The sequence below is a fragment of the Scophthalmus maximus genome, chromosome 8, assembly GCF_022379125.1.
Source record: "Scophthalmus maximus strain ysfricsl-2021 chromosome 8, ASM2237912v1, whole genome shotgun sequence".
Lineage (NCBI taxonomy): Eukaryota > Metazoa > Chordata > Actinopteri > Pleuronectiformes > Scophthalmidae > Scophthalmus > Scophthalmus maximus.
The window spans coordinates 6,798,304-6,822,414 of NC_061522.1; the positions used below are offsets into that span (position 1 = coordinate 6,798,304).

The 24,111-nt window shown below is 39.8% G+C and overlaps 1 long non-coding RNA gene across 2 annotated transcripts in view; it reads right to left on the bottom strand.

Annotated features, from left to right (window-relative positions):
- The window catches only part of LOC124850472, an 80,946-nt gene that overhangs the window by 30,146 nt on the left and 26,689 nt on the right, over positions 1-24,111 (bottom strand). The gene's annotated exons all lie outside the window — the stretch shown is intronic.

Sequence of the window (24,111 nt, forward strand, 5' to 3'; positions counted from 1 at the left end):
TTTTCCTCTTATTGTCCAGTCAAAGTGCCAGTTAGCGCTCTTAATTTCAAACTGCAATCAAAGGGAGGTTTTCCACAGGCTTAACTTCAGAGGCGAAGTCTTTGAAAAGTTCCCCAGACAATTGCACTGCGGCGAGAGTGTACTTTTACTGTTATCTTTCGGGTAGAAGAGGTAGGAGAAGGAAGTCATGCAATATCAGTCTGCAATATGTTTAGCTGAGGGTAAGAAATAGCCAGGCTTATAATTGCTTTGGGACAAGCTAGGATGGTTCCTCTGGCAGTAGGAGATTTTGTTTTGGTCAACCATGAGAGCAATAAGACTGATAAGAGAAAAAGGGAGAGAGAGAGAGAGACTGAGGCGAGAAGGAGGGAGATTTTCAGATTTTCTTAAAGCGTTCGCACGAAATGGAGACATTATCGTCCCATGAGGTTACAATGGAAAGCCCACAGTTGGTTGCCATTCCATAAGTTGGAGGTTTAGGAGAGAGAGAAAAAAAAAACACAAAAGGAGACTGGGTAGGAAAATAGAAAGAAGGGTTTCATGTGCATCCTTTACAAATGCTCGTCCTCCGCTTCTGGTGACTGTCACACAACTCTCACGGGAATCGTGCTGCAGCCTCGGTTCTTCCATGATAATATCAACAGCTATTCTCCGAACGACTTCACTCCCGTTTCATCGCCACGCCTCTGTGAGATAAAACCTGCTGAAAGATACAAGAGGAGGGAGAGTGGAGCACCTGCAGCCGCTGATGTTGTTGTGTAGTAGTAACGTACATCACTGGCACTGCCAAGCCAGAGCTCGTTCGCTGTCTCTGAGGTGTGTCATTTAATTAATAGCTCTAGGGCTGTGTGCTCAGCTGTCTGCAGAGGGGAAGACTTTTTAAAAGTGGATCAGTAGAATAGACTCGGGTAAGCTGGTTACAACTGAAGCAAAGAGTCCTTTAATCGATTAGCTGATCACCTGAAACACAATCGACAAATATGTTGCTACTGCCTTTGTCTTATTCATAAATAAACTGAATATTTATAGGTTTTGGGGTGTTGTTTGAACAAAACACAAGCAAATGAACGACAACATCAATTCATGTATTAAGAAAATCCCCATTAGATTAAAGTGATGATAAAAATAAGTGTCGGTTCCAGGCCTGAAGGAAATAAGAGATATATTATTCAGATGTACAGATAAAAAGATGATACATCTGGAATGTGTTCAGTACACGTAGTACGAGCCAAAGCTGCATAACTAATGCAGATAATGCAGATTTGTCAAATTATAAACAAATGAGCTGGAGGCTAAAAAAAAATAATCCACTGAGGTTCACCCTCAGTAACTTTTAATCAGTTTTCATCAGATTTGTTGGGTAGCATCTAATAACGTCTCCAAACGGAATGGAAAATGTCTCAAGACGGCTTTTGATATTTTTATCAACAGCAAATTCTCATTTTGTTCAAAACAACATGCAAGGCAGCCTAATTTTCATATTGACCTTCTAACATTACATTCATTTTTTGAAAATACTCATCATAGAGTTAATATTGATTTTTCTTTAATTCTTAGACACTTTCATAGGCAACTTCACTCTCATATGTGTCTTCTCCAATAATATACACCTAATGTCATTCATGTAATCCGGACCTTTGACAGCCACTCAGTATTTATTTGAGACTTCAGTTGAGACTTTTTTAGTGTTGCTGAAATGCAAATTAAGATTTATACGAGATTAATTGATACAGACAGAAAAACATTTTGTTTATTGGTAATTCAATTTACACAAGTAATCTTTATGGGGTATAATTGGCAGTGGAAAACTATTTACCATATTTAAAATCAGCAACACTGGCATTTTACACATATTCTAAGTCTAGACGTTGCCTACATTGGGTGTAAAATATAGATTTGTGACAAAAGATAGATACATACTCATAGTAGCAGTGTGTTACACCCCTACTCTAAAGATACCAGACAACGTTTTATGTAGAAAGTATAGCTTTGCGTGTTCATTTGAGTTTCTGAACATATTTGCTTTTGTGTGGGAATGTTCCTAGATGCATAACGTCCTAATGAGATACAACAATCGTATCAAACTGAAAATATTGTTGCCTCAGGGCCCTGACGCGACATCGTTTCCTATCCCTTTGTTTGAATCTTATTTTATTTGTTTGTTTTGTTGTTTTGACTTCAGCAACAAACGGGGCAGGTATCTCCATTCTCATATTGAACTCTATTATGTTGTTACCGGGGTTTCTTTCTCCACATGCCCAAATGCCCTTAACCCCCTCCTGTTGCAAACACATTTACTCAGGCAGTTGCTTTGCTCCAGCAAATCATAACAAATGTGCTCGACCACATCATCTATAGTAATGTCCCCGTTTCCTTTGCTCTATGCTTTATTTCCCCAAACACTCATTTTCCAGTTGGGCGGTTAATTGAATTCTGCACTGGGCGTAAAGTAGTGGGTCCTTAGCCGCAGTTGCCTGTTTGCAGTGCAAAGTTAGATTAACTTAAGCTGGGCTCAGAGAGCGGAGCCAATGGTGCATGGATACACCCACTGAGAAACTGATCGTGATATTCGATGCCGGATGCTCAGAGTCGCTACTGGCTCTTAAACTGATACAGTAGTAAATCGGCTGCTCTGTTGTACAAAGGCAAAGTTGAATTCTAACAACTCAGTGAGATGCTTGACTTGCCTTTGGCTATATCGAGAGGGGATGGATAGATGCGGTGCGTACAGATGCTTGATAGGCTTAATAGACACCCAAATGATCCTGCTGGGGAGACAGTATGCCTGGAATAAATGGACCCTGAGTATTTATTATGAGGAATCTTTAAAAAAAAAAGAAGAAATGTCTGCAACACAGGATTATAGTCTGTATAATCGTGTCCTCTTCAGAGCATCACTTGAAACTTAAAACAGTTTCATCCCAGACAGCTCTGGCCCTGCACGTCCCTTTTCATCAAAGTACACTTAAAAAATAAAAATAAAAATCTGTATGCTTTTTTATTTTAATCATCCAAGCTCACCATTCCATCTACAGCGGTGCAAAGAGAACTTAAAGAGCCCTCGTAGAAGTCAGCAGGCGCGCAGAACAATGCTGCATCCGAGCCGACATCACTGATGGCTGCAACAGCGGCTTTAAAAATAGCCCTGGCTGTCCACCTCTCCCTCCTCACATCTCACGACACGCCACTGTCAGTGTGTCGCACCTGCTGTGGTGACACCATTGCATAACCATGTCTGCTCACGCAGAAGATCAGTGTTTCTCTCCGGCGACACGCGGCGTGTGCATGTGTTGGTGTGTGTGTTCTCTCACAGAGCAGCGTGCCCGACTAAAGGACACCGAAGGTTAATATGAAAATAGTGTCCACGTCAAAGGAGGAAAGGACGTACAGCATCATGATCTTCTATCATGCAGTTGTTGTGTTGTTTAAATTAATCATTTCTCTTTTCCAGCACTGTGTGAAATCCACAACTAAAAGGACTTTCTCTCTACATTTATAGTATTTATATCAAAAGGGTTGTGGTGAAATAGGGAACATCATACTGTAACGCCTGATTAGGGGGGAAGGAAGGAAGGCCTGCCTGCCAAGGAAGGAAGGAAGGAAGGAAGGAGCTTCTGATTGCAATGATTATTCAGTCCCAGTGACTATTAAATACTGATGGTTCAATTAAAGCTGCAGGTTCCTGCACATCGCCGGCCTCTGCAGTTTCACACCGGAATTCTGTGTTGAAGTCGTTTTTATTTCATACAAATTCTATGGCATGTGGGGCGTTGTAGTACTGTAAGCTTTCCTGCAAATACTCGTTGTCATTGTGGAGGACTGAAAACTACAAGATTCATGCCATTTAAGCAAAGATCTTTTGTAATTTGATTCATACATGTAGTTATTAAAAGAAAACAAACTATAGCATTGTCTTTTGTCCATTGATCTTTTTTTTATCTAGGTGGAAATAGGAATTTCTTTTAACATCTATGGCGTTCATTTCTGTTTCTCTTCGAGTCTGTTCAGACCGACCGCCTGGTCAAATTGTCCTCAGGTCCCTTGGACTGGTTGACTTTTTTTTGAATATTAATCTATGCACGTTGGGTTCAGGTAGGTTTTCCAGTGATCTGTTTTGGATCCAGTCAGCATTAACCTGAAGATGGTTTACGGGAGATGGGCCTCAAGACATTCGCTAAATAACTTCTTGTAGGAAATCTTGCTACTTTCAAGCGAAGAGCCAAAAGTCACAGTGATTAAAAGAAACAGCCTAAAGCAGTTTTCAAACAATTATGGTGTTATTGTTGTTTCATGTGCCCTTTCAGGAACCTTTAAGTAGCTGTTTAGTCTGAACCAGTCATTCAAGCCGAACGTACCAGGCACGAAAACAATCCAGCGCTGATTAAAGTCACACATCTTCAAATTTGAGATAATTCATTATTCACGCACATACATCAAATCTGTCATCTACAAGAGGGAGGCGAGTATAAACACACAAACACATAATACACAAAGGGAAGAGAGGGAAGTGAGTGAATGAGAAAAGCTACAGCGACAGCAGGTTAAACTAAACAAGATTTACAACTAAACATGCTTCTAGTTGTTATCTCAAGAACGAGGACCCAAATTCCCCTCAGCTTTATAGGGAGAACCTGCAGTAAAACCAGAAATAATAAATAGTACTTGTGCTTGGACGGCCTGCCGTGAGTTTAATTGCTCTGATTTACTGAGTTAACTTATCTATAAAGTGTCCTAATGTGGCGTTCTCACCAGCCATTAGCTCTGTCCATTTTAATACAACTGTAAAACACTTTAAATGGTTTAATACTCTCTTTTACTGAGACGCTGAGAAATATACTCTGCTGCCAACTTAAATCTTAGCTCCATGAATCACAATTGAATCTTTCTTCTCGTGTATTAGATGATTAATGCTATGTTTTAGAGTGATTACGTTTTCAGACAACTATACGCACCGACCGTATTAAAAAAATGAAAATTTGAACATTCTAAAACTTTTTGGGATGATGTTTTTTTTATTTATCTACTCAGACTGCATGATGGCATTAATGTATTTTAGTTAACTATAAATTATTGATTAAATATAACATTCACTCAAGTGTGGCCTGTTTGGAATATTTTTCCCCCTTGAGGAATCTGAAGAATGGTGTTTCACTATTATCTTCAGGAGAGCTGCCTTTAAACTCATCAAATCAAAAATACTTTTTTTTGATGTTAAAACTGATTGCACAATGTAATGGTGATAGATCCGTGCTAATATCAGTCCCCTAATTGCTTTCACCATGTCTGGGGGAAGAGTTTTGTTTTTGTTCTTCGCGAAAAAATGATGACTTTATTTACAACACAAAGGAACTGCGTCACCCATTGCATAACCAAAACGTAGAAGAGAATAACGTTCTCCAATTTTCTCTCCCCATTGATGGAAATGGCAGATGGTGGACAAAAAACAACTCAGCCTCACTTCAAGTGAACAAATGCAGGTGAAGAAGGAGAGAGATAGAAAAAGAGATAAAACGAGAGGAAACCTCAGACGGGCCTTCACTCCGTGGACGGTGCTCCGGGACATGGGAGGCTTCAAAAACGACATGCAGTTTGTCTTCTTCCTACTAGATCAGTAAGGAACACAACCATCCTACTTAATACGACCAGACATTTAACTCGAGGTTATTTGTTCAAATTGGGATTTTTGACAGTTGTTTTCTGCTTTGGACAGTAGCCGGGCTGCTGGCATGAGTTTGCCACTGATGCAAACGCTGCTGCCAGTTGACGCTAGGAGCCAGAAAAACGAAGAAGGAGCTTCAGTGAACAAACTTCTGTCTTCTCCTCCGTTGTCTCCAAAGTGGTGTTGACAACTTCCTCAGGAGCTGCTCTGAGGAAAAGTCTGCATTAAGACAAACGATAATACCACCTGGAACCACTAGGGGCTCAAAAGTTGCCTGTTGCCTCTTCAATTTTGCAGCTGTGTTTGTAGTCATTGATCAACCTGATGCTCTCAATACATACCGGATAACAACCATTCATGTGCTGTATTATGTCGCATCTCTTTCAACAGTGGGGAGGGCTCTGGAGAGGACTTTGTATGCTGTAAGTGCAAGCATAATACACTCAACCGGTTTGATTTCTGACGGAATGAAATGAGATGGATTCGAAATTACGATCCAAGGCGTCTGCTGTGAATTGTATGAGCCGTGTCTGCCGTGCGGTGTGGCAAGTCAATTATAGCCGGAGTGTAGGGCAACGGCGCTCAATTTCAACTACTGTTATCACTTGCCTTTAAAGATGCGTAAATCAAGAGGCAATGCAGCTTTCAACCAAACAGAATGGCTTCCTAGGTTGATGCTCAGATAGGGAAAAAAAATTTGAATGAACTCGATAGTGCACACAGCTCTGCAGTGAAGTTAAGATTTAAGAGATCCTTAGTGACAATGCTTTTAGACTGTGTCTCCCAAGTCGTGCTGAAGGTAACTGTACCACCACACTGAGCCTTTTCAATGATGTGCCTCAGATGAGGCTCCGCAGAGGCCAGCAGACTGCATACTGAGTCTCTAAGAGGAGAGTTTACAACACTGGGAGTGATCCACAAGGTTCTGAATATTTCATTGGGGAGGGAAATCATCAAAGGAGACACGATTCTTCGGAAAATATAATTGTCACAACAAATTACAGATACTGCCTGTGACTGACAAAACTGCATTTGAAGGTTTGCCCTTGACCTTAGAAACAGCAGCGTGACAAAAACATTTCAACACAAGGTCAAACTTACTTGTTGTTTCCAAAGCTTGCAACATCCATATCTTTAGTCTTACTCATCATCATCATCATTATCCTACTTATTTGCTGCACATTTAAAAAAAGCAAAGAAAAAAAAGCAGCACATGAATCCCTTAATTTAGAGTCTGCAGATGGAACACACACACATACACCTGCTCTGCTGTCATCTTGGATTTCATCACCCATATTGACTTTAACAACAGCTTGCAGACAATTGTAGGTTACACGTTTCTCAAAGAAACCATTAATGCCTTCTATGAGCTTTAACACTCACTCACTAATGTTATTGCCTTTAAATAAATATCAGACACATTTTCAATCTGCATGTTAATGTTGAAGGCGTTACACTGAAGTGAAGAGATAGTGTGATCTTTATGTGGTGGTGCCTCCACCCCCTGCAGCCACGTCAGGAGCATATAGCACCTTCATGAATACCTGGTACGAGCGGGTGAAAGCTGAACAACTGCACTGCAACAGTGAGAATGTCCTGATAGTCGCCTTTAGTGAGCTGTCCCACCTATTTTATCTCAAGAAATGATGTGGATGAGTTGTGAATTGCCAAACAGACGCCCGCCTGCCCGCCCGCCCGCACACAAACGCACACATACACACACGACTGCAACAAAATAAACACAAGGTGCAAGGTCACAATTTGCATGAACACAAAAACAGGCCAGTCTATCTTTATCTGACTGCTCTAGTTGTAAACTGACACAGATGTGAGATATGAGGAATACATAATGAAACAATATCGTTGTTTCTCTCCCTCTCCCTCACACGTCAATGTCCCTGGTTTGACCACTTCAAAAAGAAAAAATATATATTTGGGCTTAATAATAAATATGTAAATACATCTGCTTGCCCACACCACAGGGCTGTAACATCATTTCCCAGTCAAACTACAAATGTCACAAATAGCTCCAACCTTTTTCATAATTTTTACAGTGCGGTTTTCTGGAGAACACTGGAATGAGTAGGATTTGCCAACGTACAGACTTAAATTCAAAGCCACACAGCCATGAAATAGTTTATTTTTAAACAGATCTCCTTATCTTTTATGTTTTGATCGTTTAACCACTGGGGTGTCTCGCAAAATGTTGCTGTCTGAACAACGGCCGTGCATGTTACTCCCTAGGCCAGGCTCTTTTTTAAATTTTTAATCATAACTAATAGAATTGTATTGATCTTGTAGAATATGGACAAAGTTTTGCCTGGGTTCTCAATGGGCACTTAAAATAAGTTAAAATAAAAAGAAGTCCCCATCATAACTGGCAGAGAATAAGGGGCTCTGATGAACAGGACTATGAAACGAGCAATTCATCTGCCCAATGAAGTGTGGGAGGCGACAAGAGGGAGTGTGATCATTATTTAAAATTAGTTTATTTATTGCTGCCATCCATCAGCAGCAGGGAGCTGTGTTTAAACTTTTCCTTTTCTTGTTGGCCCACAGTCCCGGAGCAGAGATTATTGAAACAAGACCAAATTCATATATAATCTATTTACAAGAAAAAAAAATCAAAGAGAGTGAATGAGTCAAACTCCATTTTTGATGTCAGAATGCCCTCAGTAATGCACACATGAAAGAATTTTTTATTTTTTGTCAGCTCTTTGAAACCAACTGAAGGACAGCCTCAATGCAAAAATGCATGAGTGGGAGGTTTATCAGCGAGGTCTCTCCATTTCTGGAGAGTTTGATATCATTGTCCTTCGTACACGATGATGAGGATTAAAAGTGTTATGCTGAAAGTCATTTCACATAATAAACCATCACAGGTATAGTTTCAAGGTCTGAATCGGTGCATAGATGTTGCAACTTTGTACTGTAGCCAAATAAAATGTGTTTATACATTTGGTCAGTTAACTGCAGTGTCAGACTCAAAAAGTCACAACTACTTCCAGAAAATCGATGGCTGCACAAAAGTGATCCGATTACTTTGATTTTCCGCAGAATAGCACATTTTGCTACAAAACTGCTCTGCAAAAATAATTACAGAAACGATTCTGCAGGAATATAATTGCCACAACAAATGACCAATACTGACTGTGCCTGACATATTATTTCTATAAATCTCATAATAGGTGCAAAGAGATGTAATTCATACTGAAATCAGCTGATTCAGTATGGAGGGGAAAAAAAACAAATAGGTGTGATTTGGGATGTAGCCCAATCCAAATTGCCTTTTTATTGCCAGTTTGGGTCAATGCTTTGAATACTAGATGGAAATGAAAAATACAGGCGTGCTTTGCAGTCACAAGTGTTGCTAATACTTTGTCAAATCTTCTTTTTTTTTTAAAGCTCTTGATTGAATTGTGCAGTTGGAAATCCAGACTGGTGCCAATTTAGTGAGTTCGTTTATTTTTGGTTTCAATCTTTTACTGACATTATATCTTTGTAGCACTGACAGCTTCCAAACCTTATTTATGTGGAATGTGTCGACTGGTTTGCTCATCTCAATTTAATTAAGGCTAAAGTTTAGGCAATCGAAGTTTCTGTATTTTCTTAATGATTTCGATGACCTGGAAAGGACGGAATACCAAGTTAATTAAAGAATACCTATATGCACATGAGTAGACACATACTCAGATTTAACCAGACTCACCCAGACAGAACTGCAACAATGATTTCACAGCATCTGACTAACTATGTGGATGACAAGGCTGCAGCTAATAGGCAGGGGGGGAAAATAGTATTAGCAAAAATTATTGTTTCATGTTAATGACGGATAAGAGCGCAAAGAGTTGATCCTCAACAAAACCAACGTACTGTGAAGCGGTACTTGTCAAAATTCAATGAAATGGAAAAATTGGAATATTAATATTAAAATATAGATGTCTTCTTTTTTTTTTACATTGTCATCCACCAGGGGACCGGAGAGGGCAAGAGTGTCATTATACAAACTTTATAATTTCACCAGATTTCTTGGTAAACTTCCTATTCCTGTTATTTTGTCCAAGTTTTGTTGTGACTAAAAGTCAGACTTTGTACATCTTTGTGCGACTTTGTGTGTCTAAATTGAATAAAATGATATTAAGACTCAGAATGTGCCCTCACTCTAGCACTGTGTATTAGCACCACTCAAGCACCACAACCAAACATGTCAGTCTCCCATGATGCATCATTAATTCAACCCATCCACACTTGTTTTCCCTGACCTGGTCAGTAACATCTCCACATCAGCTTTCAATCGATTCCTCAGCTCGTGGATCAATGGGACTATTTGACAGCCGCAGGTCCAAAGGGGAATTTGATGACTGCACCGGTGTCAGCCAGTTGCTGCTGTAATTGGACCTACAGTACCTGCCAATCACTGTCCTGTTTGTTAATGATGAAATGACGAGGCAGCTTTGGAGTCCTATCTTTGCAGATTTGATGCAGGAAAATGGTGGATGTGGGAATGTCGGTCAGTCAGATGAACAGAGCAGGTGGGCTGATTTGTGGACTAATTTTCCTGAATTTCTTTAGCGAACAATAGCGTTCTCACACACAGCCCCTTCAGAGAAGTTCAGGATAATGTCCAGACTTCGGCGCATGTCTGAAAGCAGCTTAATAGAACGTTGTCAAATATAAAATATTCCCGAATGAAGTTATCAAATTGCCTTTTTGTCTCACTATCCCTCAACTGTACCTCAGCAAAGAAAAACACCTTCAAGAGAAATACAAAGAGGGGAAATTGCACTTGTTGTGACTGTAACCTTGCAAGATGCCCACTTGATTTGACGTACATGTTAGATAGTGATTCATATTACTGTAGCTTTGACAGAAAAAATTCAGGCAGCACTTTTGCAGAGAATAGTCTGTGGTACTTGTTCCCATCATTTATGCTGAGTTGCTTGAAAGAGTATGAAAAGGAGGAACAATTTCCACAACAAGTAATACATATGGGACTAAGTACTGTTTTAAGACAACCTTTCATTTTTTATGACTACATCATTGTATGATGTGAAACATTCCCAGTGTCTAACCATCAACTTATACATACATATAATTCAAAATCTTGAATATCTTGACTAGACAGCAGCACTACTCCTGAAGACACATTTCTCTAAATTCTGAGAGTTTAATGTTATAAAAAGAAGTGTATATTCTGTAAATACATACATTTTTACATGTCTCTAGATTGTGATACATTTTAAGACTAAATATCTTATATACTCAACTCCTCCTCTCCCTCGTATGTGCCACATCATACAGCCAGTGGTGCTGATGTTACAAAGCCATTATTAATGTTGCAAACAGCTTTGATGCAAAATTTAGATTGTTTTTTTGTTTTTTTGTCTGGTAGAGCACATGCTTTATGGCAGCAGTTATCTGAGGGCACTGCCACGACTGCCGCTATCTGAGCAACACCCGGAAAGCTACTGAAGGTAAGATCCCATCAGCTCCTGCGAGCAATACTCACTACACGGATGATCGCACTGCCTTACTTTCACTCATGACTCAAAAGAGAAATAACGGTTTATGGGTAAACTCATTTGACTCCATCACATCGTATGATATAGCTTTTTTATTAGCCATATTCTAAATCCCACTTTATTTTAGTGGCAACATCCAGTGTTTTGCGGTGAGGTATTTCCCTTAGACGTCCTTGTTGTGAAATACTGGCTCTGGTTCAAAGTCTTCTAAAAACAGAAGCACCCGGGTCTTGGGACAAATTGGTTTCGGAGCAAACAGAGCGGGTCATTGGCGCTTGGGCTGGAAAACTTTCATTGACTTGACTCTCATATCACTCAAAAGTGAACTGTCTGTGCAGAGGGGCGTGACGTTGGAAAAGGAGGAGCGATAAAGTTGATGTGAGCACTTATAGCGGATCTCAATACAGTTCTGTATAGAATGGTTTCCTTACCCAGGCTCAAAGTAAGAGCGGAGACTCACTAACTTCATTTTCTTGCCCTTTGGGTTGTGTTTTCTCTGATAAACATGCTCCATTAAGATCATCTGGTTAACAGATTAACTGATGCTAATATTTTATTGAAGCACAAAAAAAAGTGCTCCTCCAGAGTCCTTAGGTAAGTTGTATTTGTAGGAAACGGCTGTTGACTTTTTATGAAATCGGTAAATCTGTTTGTCATTTTGCTAACTATGGTGAGGAAGCCCAAGTATTTCCGAACACCGCTTCTCAGATGCTTTGATAAGGTGATTATTTGCAGACTAATACCTGCAGTACGTCACGCTGGAGAGTCAAATATGAGAGTTTCCTTTGCTGGACAGTTTTGAAGCGAACTGATCTTTACAGTTTCATATTGCATTTTCTTTCTCACTCATGCAATCCAATACCACTGTTTCATTACTTAATCACGTTCAACACTTGCATTGAACGTGATTCAGTAAACGAACAGTGGTATGGTATTGCATTCGTGGAGGATGGATAGCATTAAAATAATTTCGAATAAATTCCATGCCAGTTGGAAATCGTTCAAATTTGACTTGACAGCCCTGGAGAGCACCATATCATTCTCCTGTGAAAACTCAACACAGTGGCACTCAGACGGAGCTCATGAGTATCCTTACCTGCCAGCCTTGCCACTTGAATTGATTGACTCTGAAATTGAAGACAGTCCAGCAGTTTTTGTCCCAGTACCAGTGCTGTGTGTAATGGTGAGACCATCATCTCCTTCCCCACCAGAGAGGCGACACTAGCTCCCCAAGAGACAGTTTTTATAGTCTAGTTGCCAAATTTCCTACCTTCCCGTGACCTGACTGGCAACACCTACACCTAACATTGCAGGTGATGTCATTCAAAGTGGTCCTTTTACATTACGTTGGGGGTTTTTCATTTGTTTCTTGAGTTTAAATTCAAGAGAAAATGTTGTCACAGGAAGACTTTTCCAAAAAGCGACTTCCATGGATCAATTCTGGAGCCAATGATTAAAAGCAATGAGATGCAATTTATCTCATGACTCTTACACACCCATTCCAGTTGGATCCTGATTGGATTGAAGACGAAAGGAAAAACCCAAACATCTCTTAAATACATATTCAATAATCGTTTATTCAACTGCATTTTGGGTCTCAATGACTGATGTCGCCTCCGCTACTATTTGTGTATTGGTGGTGATTTCAAAAATCATTGTTCAATTAAGAGGCTGAACAAGGATATAAAGTGTAGTTTGATTAGGATTGGCACCACCTTCATTGTGGTGACTGTGTCATTGATCATGTTGATGGCTGAGTATTCATCCAATTGTGTTTTTCTGGCTGCAATAAAACGTCCAAGATAGTGGCTGGTAATAAACCCAAACTTTTCCAAAGTTTCCAAAAATTTTACTTAAAAAACAAACATTGATCATGACTTGTTATAGTGTCAATGTTCAAGTGTTCATTTCTGCGGTAAGTTTGATTTTAATTAGTTATTTAATGCTATAAAAACAAAACTGCAATACTGCAGCTCCACTCTGAAAGCAAGATGGTGGCACCTGAATAGCAGATATTTTAGCAACATTTTGTACAGCGGGAGGAAGTTGAGATGCATTGTCCATCTTTATATACAGACTATGATTAAAACTCATGTACCGCAGGACAGTGACACATAAGCAAGGAGATTTTCCCACAGCTGATTTACAGAAAGGAGCCTGAGCAGAACAGAGACTCTGCCTCTTATACAGTAGGGACACATTCAACAATATTGTTTTTCCAGTTTAATTTCCTCAGAGATATTTTTAAACTGATCCGTTTGTAATGGTGAAACTCCCAATGAGATATTTACTGGTGTCAACTGTGTGACTATAAAACCGAGTGAGGAGTGATGTGGCACTGCTGCACAAACCAACAAGAGGTACGATGTACTGTTTCAAGGAGAGCAGCATTGAGTACCCAAGGGGGAAGATGTTCTGAGATGCAGAGAAGAGAGGACAGAGAAAAATACCCATATTAGATGTTCTGAATCAGGGCATACACCAACTTGAACTGAATAAACTTGAGCAATGGCAGTAGAAAAATGTCATTTGAGCAGTGTCTGACATCTTGGATTATCCCATTTGTTTTAATCTCAGAGTTTTAAATAACTTCATTGTTAGAAGTGTTGGGTGACAGTTGGGGAAATAGCCTGAGAGCTATTCTGAGCAACCGTCACTTGACAGCTCCATGGCAAGCGTGAAGGAAAAGGAGCATTAATTGAATAAAAATATGCTTTCTATGTGCTTCTAACTTGGATATTTCAGTGGAAGAGGAATATTCTGTATCGTTAGAGAAGGACAGGGATGGTGGGAAATCAAATGTAATATCATTCTAACGTGCACATTCAGATATTAAACTGCCTTTTCATCATTTGCTAATAGCAGCTATCGGGGAAAGCTTTTATTTTCGATCTTATCAACTTACCAGTTAAAGAGATTGAAAGATGAGACTTTATGTATTCAAGATAAATTGGTGATTCTTTCTGAGTACACAGATGGTGGGATTTCAAAGGAGCCGTTTGTGGATTCTCAACCTTATTTCCTCATCCTGCATGTCTAAGCAGTCCACAGCTCTCTGTCACTGTTGCCTGTTGAATCCACTTGTACCACTTGTAGCAATTTACTTCCACCATCCTGAAATATTAGATGCCTGAAGTAACCACGCAGTCTTTAAGGCATGCAGCAGACATTATGGATTACTACACATTTTAGAACATCTTGTTAGAGTAAAGGAAATTGCAGCAAAGTGTAGTCAGTGATTTCCATTTTTAAAACTGCAGCTGTAAAACCAAAGGGTTGGGGTTGGATGGCATTTTGACAAATCTTAATCCAGCATCAAATCCACTTATCAAATCCTTATTAAGTTTATCTTTCATAGTTTCCAAGTAACCAAAGTATCGATGCAGTTTCGTTTAGAGCCATTATCATCTGCTGAAACCAGAAATGCTAAAAGTTTGAGCTACTAAATTAGTCAACATTGACATTAACCTGTAGCTCTGAACTGGAAATAAGATGAGCAACAGCAGGTATGAAATATTGATTAAAAACATTAAATATGGAAATATAGCCAGGAGGTGATAAGTTTGCTTTGCATCAAAACTGGGGGCAGACTGTCAACTTACCAAGCTTTATAAAGGTCACACATTTTCATCTTGTTTGATTCCTACACAAACATTGTGAATTGGTTTCAGGAAGAGTTACGTGCAGTCTTCTTGGTAAACAACAGCTTGCTACAGCTACTTTCCAAAGTCTTGTCATCACGGTGAGACTGCCAGAGAGCCGGCGCTATAGAGTCGGGAGTTGGTTCGTCAAGATAAACAGCTGATGGCACTAATAGTTGTGTACCATTAAACTATTGTAGAACAACACAGCACAACAAGATGACATATTTAGGGGGGGGGGGGGGTAATGCAACAACCCTTGATGTCTACTTGATGACCCTCAGTTTGAAATATTTTAGCTTTGTTACAAAAAAATATGTTTTCACATTATTTTCTTCACACAGGACATTTCTACATAATATTAAAGTATATGGATTCTAACTGCTGATTTATTTAAGATGAAGTGCTTTATGTCACCAGTTGCCCAATTTCTATGAGGAAAATTAATGGGATTTTATTTATTTTTATTTTTGGAACTAGATTTCCTCCAGCTCCAGAAATGCAAACTCAATCCTGTGATGATAGCAAACTGAATTGTTTTTGTACAGATCAAACAAATAAGCTCCATCTTTTGAGTTACTTTGACAATCTTCTGACTTTTGACAATGCCAGGCTAGCCATTTCCCACTTTGTGCTAAGCTAATCTAATTATGCTTCACCCTGAACCCCTGTACTTAATGTAGAGACATGAGAGGAGCAGGGATCGTCTAATTCTCAGGAGATCAGCAAATTACAGTATTCCCTAAAATGTTAAAACTGTTCCTTTGAGAAATGTGTTTGAAATGAACCCATGAGAGCAACAACAGTCAGTGTTATTACGTTCTCATTTTCATTTTACATTTAAAGTAGAAGAGATCCAAAGTAGTGCATTTGAGCAAAAAGTCACGGCGTCCTTGAAACAACTACTTGAGAACTTCCTTCTTTAGTTGAGCACCACTTCGTTCAATTTATCGAAGAACTCTATTGTGTTGAATGCAAAATTCTTTGCTTACTCAAAGATGATTTTCCCTGCCCTCAGCTGTAGGAGGCTTTATGCCCCATTGCTCCTGTTTATGGATGGAAACCGATTGACCTACTAGATTCTCAGACACAGTTTGGCAACACGTCGGACCACTTCTGGCCCCCCTGCCATCTTGGATAATAACCTGCGAATCGCATTCTCGTATGACGCACACGGGAGACTGGGAATGGGAGTTGTGGGTGAGGGTGTCAACTGTGTAATTGTCTTTGATTTCAGATTATAGATGACAGGAAAAGAAAAAGTTCTATTCGTGTCCACTAACAATTACATATAGGCACATGAACATCTTCAAATGATGCTCTCCTCAAAGTGCCTCCCAGGGCTGAGGCACATGGCAGACGCTACACACTTTCATCTTGCCATGTTTGCTCATTATGGACGAGCGACACACCAGCTGTGACTGGATTCCCTCTCTTACCGAAGGCTGCACTGACGCGCCTGCTTCTCCCTCCTCAATCACGCAAAACAAATGAAGAAGCATTTCCTCACAAATGAACAAGGAAAACAGAAAGAGGGGAGTGGAGAGAGGCCGGGAGAGAGGGAAACATCGGCCAAGAACACAGTGGCAGGTGAATAAATGATATAATCACGGGTAACAAATTTCTTCTTGGCTCTTCGGAGTGGAGCCAGTGTATTTCAGTGTGTTATGATCGAGCATGATAGAATAGACCTGCTCCCCCCCGACATATTTCATCCTCAGCGAGGGGTAGTTGGCAGGGGTGGATCACGGACGGTTCCAGAAAAAGAAGCTAGGGCAATGAGAAGAAAGATTGTGTCAAGGCCTCTAGATTTATAGCTTTCATATTCAAGAAAAGCAGAAAAGTTGATCTCTGCTTCTCCATGTTTCTGAATGGAACACCTTGATATAGATAAGACATGTCTGCTGACACGTAGAACAATATAATTGGCTTTTTTTTCTTCTTTTTTTTTTACATTTTATTGACAGATAAATTAGAAAATTCCTATTAATCAATAATGAAAATAACTGTTGATTTCAGCCCTGATTTACACCATCCCAAAAGGCAAATAGCGGCTCACACAGAAGAATCTTATTACATTTTTAAATGTTTCAATGCTGGATGCCACTGATTCACTTGCTCTCACTCTATTATATTTTCCTCTGATTATATTCTCATTATTTCCGTCTCTTGAAGTGTGTGCAGAGGTTAAGTTTTGAATGGTGGCGATTCACCCCGCCACAGCACCTGCTGATAAAACGACAGCAACAGACGTCCAGGGATAAACCACACCACATCATGTGTGACAGGATTGTAATTTAAATGCTGTTGAGTGGGAATCAAGGTGTAGGAGATAAGAGTGTCTGATATTACGTGCTTCCATTTTTAGTGTTCGAACACAGTTTTACTCTGTTTATACATTCAAAAAAACTCACCGCCAGACTAATACAACCTCATCACATGCGTAGTAATTTATCACATAATCATTAGGCACGTATAACATATTGGCCAATGATGAGGCTTACAACTATAAACTCCAGTGCTGTTCTGACAGATTCCTGTTTACATGCTGAATTAAAAATTACTTCTTATCAATAAATGCATACAGTTGAGACAATTTTATTTCTTACAGCGGCCCATGGAGCGGAGACTTATTGTACTTGAGCAGTGAGTTCCATGTCACTGTGAGGAAGAAATGTCTAATGTCTAATCAGATTATGAACCGCCTCTGTGTCCTTTCAACCTACAACAGACTTAGACATGTCTGGGAAAGAAAGAAAAAAATCTGTTCTCCATTTTTGCCACTGGGCCTGAAGCCCTTTCATCTTATTGTCTGATGAAATATACACCTTCAAAGGCTCACATATTTTACATCAGGGGGAAGGATCTGGTTAACGGAAATGAAAAGAATCTTCTCTTATTAGGAAACTGGCTCCACAAAGACTGGTCACATTGTGCTGTATATAGTACTGCATGTTCTGTGAGGAGAGCACAAAAAAAGCACACATCTCAGCTACAAGATGTTCAGCAACTCTGATACCTGAAAGAACCAAGTTTAATCTGCCCCAGCGGACAACCTAATTACACAAAAATAATGTCAGAAGTGTATCTTTCTATTTATCTCTTCCTTACGGGCCTGTGTGATCGTTTAAGCGATACATGCGTACCGTAGATAGCTATTTTATTTATAAAACTACCATTCTAAGAGAGAGTTATTATTGCTTTCCAATACAGATACAGTCTAAAAGTGTTTCCTGTGGGTTTCAGCACATTACAGTCTAAAAATGCCATATTGTGTCTGCTTGGTGGAGCTCAAGGCAGCACAGACACTAATGGGCCCTGGTAATGCAATTGTGAGGTCATTCAATTAACGTCCCACGCCGATGTCTGCTGCGGATTCCAGATGATGGGAAGAAGAAATATATATGATGTCTAATCTCCTCTTTCTTCCCAGCCAAGTTGGTTTAAAATATGTCACATATGTCACGTTAAATCATAAGAGTAACAAACCAGAGCCCACCTGATATATCGGGTTGGCAGATAATATCGGACGATATTGGCCTTTCACAAACACATCCGTTACGGCCGAAAACGCCCTAAAACTACAGTACGTCATTGTTTACTTTCATTGCCTGAAGATGTTTTTAGAAAAATCCAATTTACTGCCGCCTGCCTATGTGCATGACCGGAGAGGATAGAGGACAGAGAGAGCAACCAGACCTCTCAGCCCAGAGAGAAACTACAGCAGCATGTCAATCTAGATAATTAGTGCTTACACTGAGGGAATAGGACTTTAATCAGCGGAGCTCTGTTTTGATCATCAGTGTTCAGTGTTCCACAGAGAACCATCAGTCTGTTAATGAAGTCACTGACCCGCCGGCTTCTTGGCTAAAGGCAGCAAGGGCACGAGCATTCATCCAAACGCTCACTCTAACCTTCTCTTGCTCATCCGGTCCTTCCGTCATTCATTCATTCATTTACAGTCTCAGTCAACTTGTGATTTTACTAGAAATCGTATTCCAACTTGGCTTTAGAGATGTCAATGTCAGTAAATTGATGGGTCCCTCACTTCATCATCTATTAAAATAGATTACAATATGTACAGACATCCATGAATCCCAGGGAATAAATCCCAGAAATTTTGCTGATTCCCCTGACCGTCTCATTCATGGTTCCCCGATGATATATACTAATGACTATCCTCTCAATTTTTCTCTAGCTCTACCATTAGGTTGATATTTTTGGCTTTGAGTGTGTCTTTGACAACTACTTAGATTGACTGCCATGGTATTTGGTACAAACAGTCATATCACCCTAAGGAGGAATTCTAATAAAATGTCTTCTGCCTTTTGATCATGCTCGGTCATTAGCTCACAGTTTTAATGGATCCAATGTTTCGGTTTAAAAATCTAATACCTGCTTAAAGAATTACATTCCAAGCAGCATGAGCTGTTCTTTTTCATGCAAATGTCAGCATGCCAAAATGCCACACTAAGATATGTTGGTATTTAGCTCAGAGCAACAATTTTTATATTCAATGCCATTTTTGTAAATTCTTGCTTTCTACAATACATGTGCACGACAACTGGGTGAAGGTTTGGGGGAAGGTCATTATGTTATGGTTGATCAGGGGAGCATCAATTGAAGGGTTGTGACTGGTTGCAAAGTTTTCCGCCAGGCTTCACCCCCATCCACGCCCAGACCTGCACTGGAACTGAATGTTACTACTGACACGTTATGCAGATCTTTGATTAAAGTCTCACTTCAACAAAGAGAATAACATAGAAAAAAATGACAGGGAACTTTTGAGGGAGACATAAAACACTAACTTCAAGTTTGTTTGTTTGCATTAAATGCAGAGCTTGTGGACAAAATGTGGTCGTGACGGAAGCTGTGTGAATCTGAGAATGCCCAACCATTTTTAAGCCAAGTGTGAAATGGGCTTTAAATCACTTTTACCCCAAGCAGTCACATTACTGATGGCAGCCTCTGAATCCCATGAAAGAGCGCGTCTTATCGGTTTAGCACAAATGCCGCAAATTAGTGAAGTAATTATTATGGCTTTAGCTTATAAATTCGGCGAACCACAATCCTCTCAAAGACATGCATGCACAGAAATGAAATATTCCAAGAAATGCCTTGGTGAATGGAACTGACCAGAGGGCACCTTCCACAATCAAGTCTGATTCATGTGAAATTTATCCATTTGTTTCTACAGCACAGAATAAAAACAAAATGCTGTGAGCCCCCCCCCCTCTAAAATCATTACGAGAGGCTAGTTCATTTTGTGATATTGTTTCATTTGACACGAATGGATGGAGAACAAACAGGAAAGCGGTGAACATCGCTCTCACGTGTTGTTGATGCCTGGAGCTTTCATGTATGATTTACTGCTTCCGTGTGCAATTGGTACAAAAAAAAAGATCCAAAAACTTCAAACAAAAAACAATCTTTCAAGACTTGTAAACAGCAACATGCCAGACGTAGCTGTACACTTAACCTATACTGAGAGACAGGGCAGCACTCCAGGGACTGAACCACCTGCTTAAGCTCTAGATCCTTTCCCATCTGAGCCTCGCTGACCTTCAGTTTGCAAAAGCTCAGGCTCTGTGCAGCAGGGAGGAGAGCATCCCGGGAGTATTGCTCCTTTAATTACAGGTGCTGGACAAATATTGTAGTGCTATCACACCTGTGGGGCGCGGCAAGGTTTTGACGCCAGTCCGGGTTGGCGTACGATCGGCTTCCAGCAGCTACAATTCATCTTTGCTTTGTGTATTTCTGTGGGAGATATAAAAATGACATAGTTCCCACTCTCATCTCACCTCATTCTCCAGAAGCTGTCTTTGCTGTGATGAATCATTTCATCCCCTGTTCATTGCTGAATGGTGTCGAGACAGAGCAGCAGGCGTTTCCGTGCCAAGTGTATTGCATACTCATTTTTACAGCATTACAGTGTATCAAAACATCAAATATTAACATTTCCTGTCTGCAGGAAAGATGATTATGGACCCATCACAGTCACCCTATATACTCATATGCTGCACACACGCCTTGCTGCTTTGCTTTGGTGTTAATCATTCCCCATGTTATCTTACTTTGTTCGAACACTAAATTATCTGTATGATCTCAATTTTTTTAACTTCATCTGGGAGCTACTCGAGGACTCTATATCGGATAATCCCTCTCAAGGAATTGACTATTCGTTAAACCCATTCCCAGAGAAGCAATCCGTCCAATCAGCTCAGAATATGCAACTTGGCAGGGTGCATGCAGCTGTAGTGACCCGTGATATGCAGCAACAGTCAAGAGGAGACGATCACAAGCTGGAAATGACAAGCCCGTTCTTGTTTACATCCATCTGTGAATAAGGATCTATAATTTTGTAAAAAATAACTACGTAAATTCGTACTGGCAAATTTTCAAGAAAATACAGTTTGACAGATCTCACTACACTTTTGCTGCAGCTCCTCTTTGTTCTCTGGCCTTTGTCTCCATGACACAAACAATGACATGAACTCTTATTAGGAAGTCTGTGCCATGTTATAGCATCAGATCTGTCCATCACAAAAAAATAATGCTGTGAACTAATAACCACTGTGACGGACAACATGTCTCCTCTTCCTCCCACTGTCAAAAACAAAGCAAGTAAATCCTGCATTTGGGCGCAGTCATCTTGTGCTTGTGAAGTCATTGAGGCCAGAGTCTGCATCCACCCGACCAATCGTGACTCAGTCTTAGCTGTCAATCATGACATCAAACAACATATTAAAACCTTATCAGAAAAAAGAACACTTGAACATACATCAGTGTGATAACAACTACCTCAAATGACAGAAAACTACTGTGTACTTTTTTGGTTTGTTTGTTGTTTGACCCATGTGCCATCTGCTAACATGGAAGGGGCAGGGCTTATGACTTATACTGCAGCCAGCCACCAGGGGGTGATCATGGGGTTTTGGCTTCGTCCACCTACACCTGCACTCATTGGACAGTACTAGCTGTCAATCACACTGTATCCACGGCCGATGGATATCACGCGTTATCGTCTGTTTGACTCTAAATTAATTTCTTCTTGCAATGAGCGGAGTTGCCCTCTGCTGGTCATTCTAGAGAATACAGGTTTTAGGCACTTTCGCATTGGCTTCACTTAGCGGTTATTCCACTGCAGTAATTGTCCAACCAAAAGGTATTTTTAAACTAAATCACGGTCTTTATCCTTTTCCCTTACTTTACACTTAAGACAAAGAAAATGACATGGTGTGGGTGGTAAATGTTAAAAATGGATGTGAATCTCAATGTTGAGAGCAGCTGTGCTTCCTTGATTGATATAGATGTGTGGACTGTTAACACTGGGATTGCAATTTTCACCCCGTCTCTCCTCAAAGGCTGCATTTTCAATCACAGCCTTCCAATCAGTCCACATTTATACTTTTCTCTCCCTCGTTAAAATAATAGTGAACACTGTGATAAATATTTTACAACACATGTATAAAACAGTGCAGGATCACTTGTGCCAGGTTAAACAAATCTTTGAAGTTCCATTCTCTGTTCTCTGCCTTTATTTTTCTTTAATAAGAATTGTTCATATATTAATCAAGTCAGTATAAATACATGGATGAGGATAGAAAGTTGACAGGTTAGACATGTTTTGAATATGTGTAAGTTAGTTGAGAGAATTTGACTTTTTTGTTTGTTTGTTTTTTGGCTGTTGAGTTGTGAAAACTTTCGGATGTGAATGAATAACATTTCCGGGGCTGGAACTAAAAAATTATCTTTATTTAATCAGACATAATTATTTTTGGATAAATCAATGAAAATTATTAAAAGTCAGAAAGTGTGGGGCCTCATCAAAAAGATTTTCTTATGTCTTGATTTTATCTTAATCAAGTCAAAAAAACACATAGGTTCAATTTACAGTGGTGTCAAACTGAAAAAAGTAAGCAATATTCGGGTCTGAGACACTGGAATCAATAAACGTTTGACATTTTTACTTGATAAACAACTTAAACTAGTTTATTCAAATAATGTATTCGAAGGAATTGATTGACAATTTAATGTCTTGATTAATCCTGTCAGGATTACATCTCACTGAAATAAAATTGGACAAATGTGATGATATCAAAGGTAATTGTTATTTTATTTTTACTGATGTTTTCAATATTGTGGCCAAGATGAAATCTCAAAACTGCAACACAATTTGCAGAGGTTGGAAAACTTCTGCAGCTCAAATTTCTGTGGAACTCAAACAGGAAGGCCTAAGGCGCAGTTTATTTACATCTCACTATTAGCATTTGTCTGTCTTGTAATGGAGGTAGCACAAAGTTGTCTGTCTATCACAGACTTGGCTTACTGCCGGAGTGTCAGAGTTTATATATGACTGCATTAGCGGTTTCTGTCATGTAGGAGTCACACATTTATCTACTCATTTGAATGTGCTTTGTTCCATCAAGTGCAGAACAAACACAAAATGATTTATTGAAATGTCCTCAACTGTACAACGTATCTTTTGTTGCAGGGAACAGTGGTAAATTGTGCAAGGCAGATGTAGTTATGTGCGTCTGTGAGTGGCTGCATATGTCTGTATGTGTGTGTTGTATTCTATTAACTGGGTAGGGAGATAAAAGCAAAACACATCTGAACAGTTTCCTGGGTCTGTCAGCACATCGTCCAATTTCTTATTCGGATGAACAAAGATGAGAAAAGGCGAGTGAAGTGAAAACTCACCCTTATCTGAATACATCAGACTCGAGTTGTCATCATTTCAACAACAGAGTAATTAAGGAGCTGTGGCTCATGACACATCACAACTCAGCGGAAATTACACCTCGAGGTGGATAAATTGTTTCTCTCTAGGACACATCCTTCTCTGCACGAGATGACTGCAGTTTTGGAGAAAACATAAAGTGAAACCGAGGCTGTTGGATCACAGCGGCCGCTGTTGCACTGTTTAATGTTGATATGGAGGACCGCAAATTGATCAGGACAGAGTTTTGAGAACACGGGTAGCCACGGTGACCACAGAAAGAGCCGCTGTCGTTTTAAACGCCCCCTCTGCTTTTAAGAGCCTGTGTTATATTGTCAAGCCATAAAGGAAACGGCAAGAATCCTTTAAGTTGGCTTTTAGATCGTGGGGGAAAACCAACAGTTCCTATATAAACGGCTTTAAATCTGCTCGCTTGCCGTTACATCTAATGGATGTAATAGACAATACTCAGTTCTGCAGACTACTCCAGGAAACTGCAAAAGGTATATTGACTTCAACACATTGTACTTAGGTTAGTACATTTACTGAGCTGCCTTCTTTTACAAA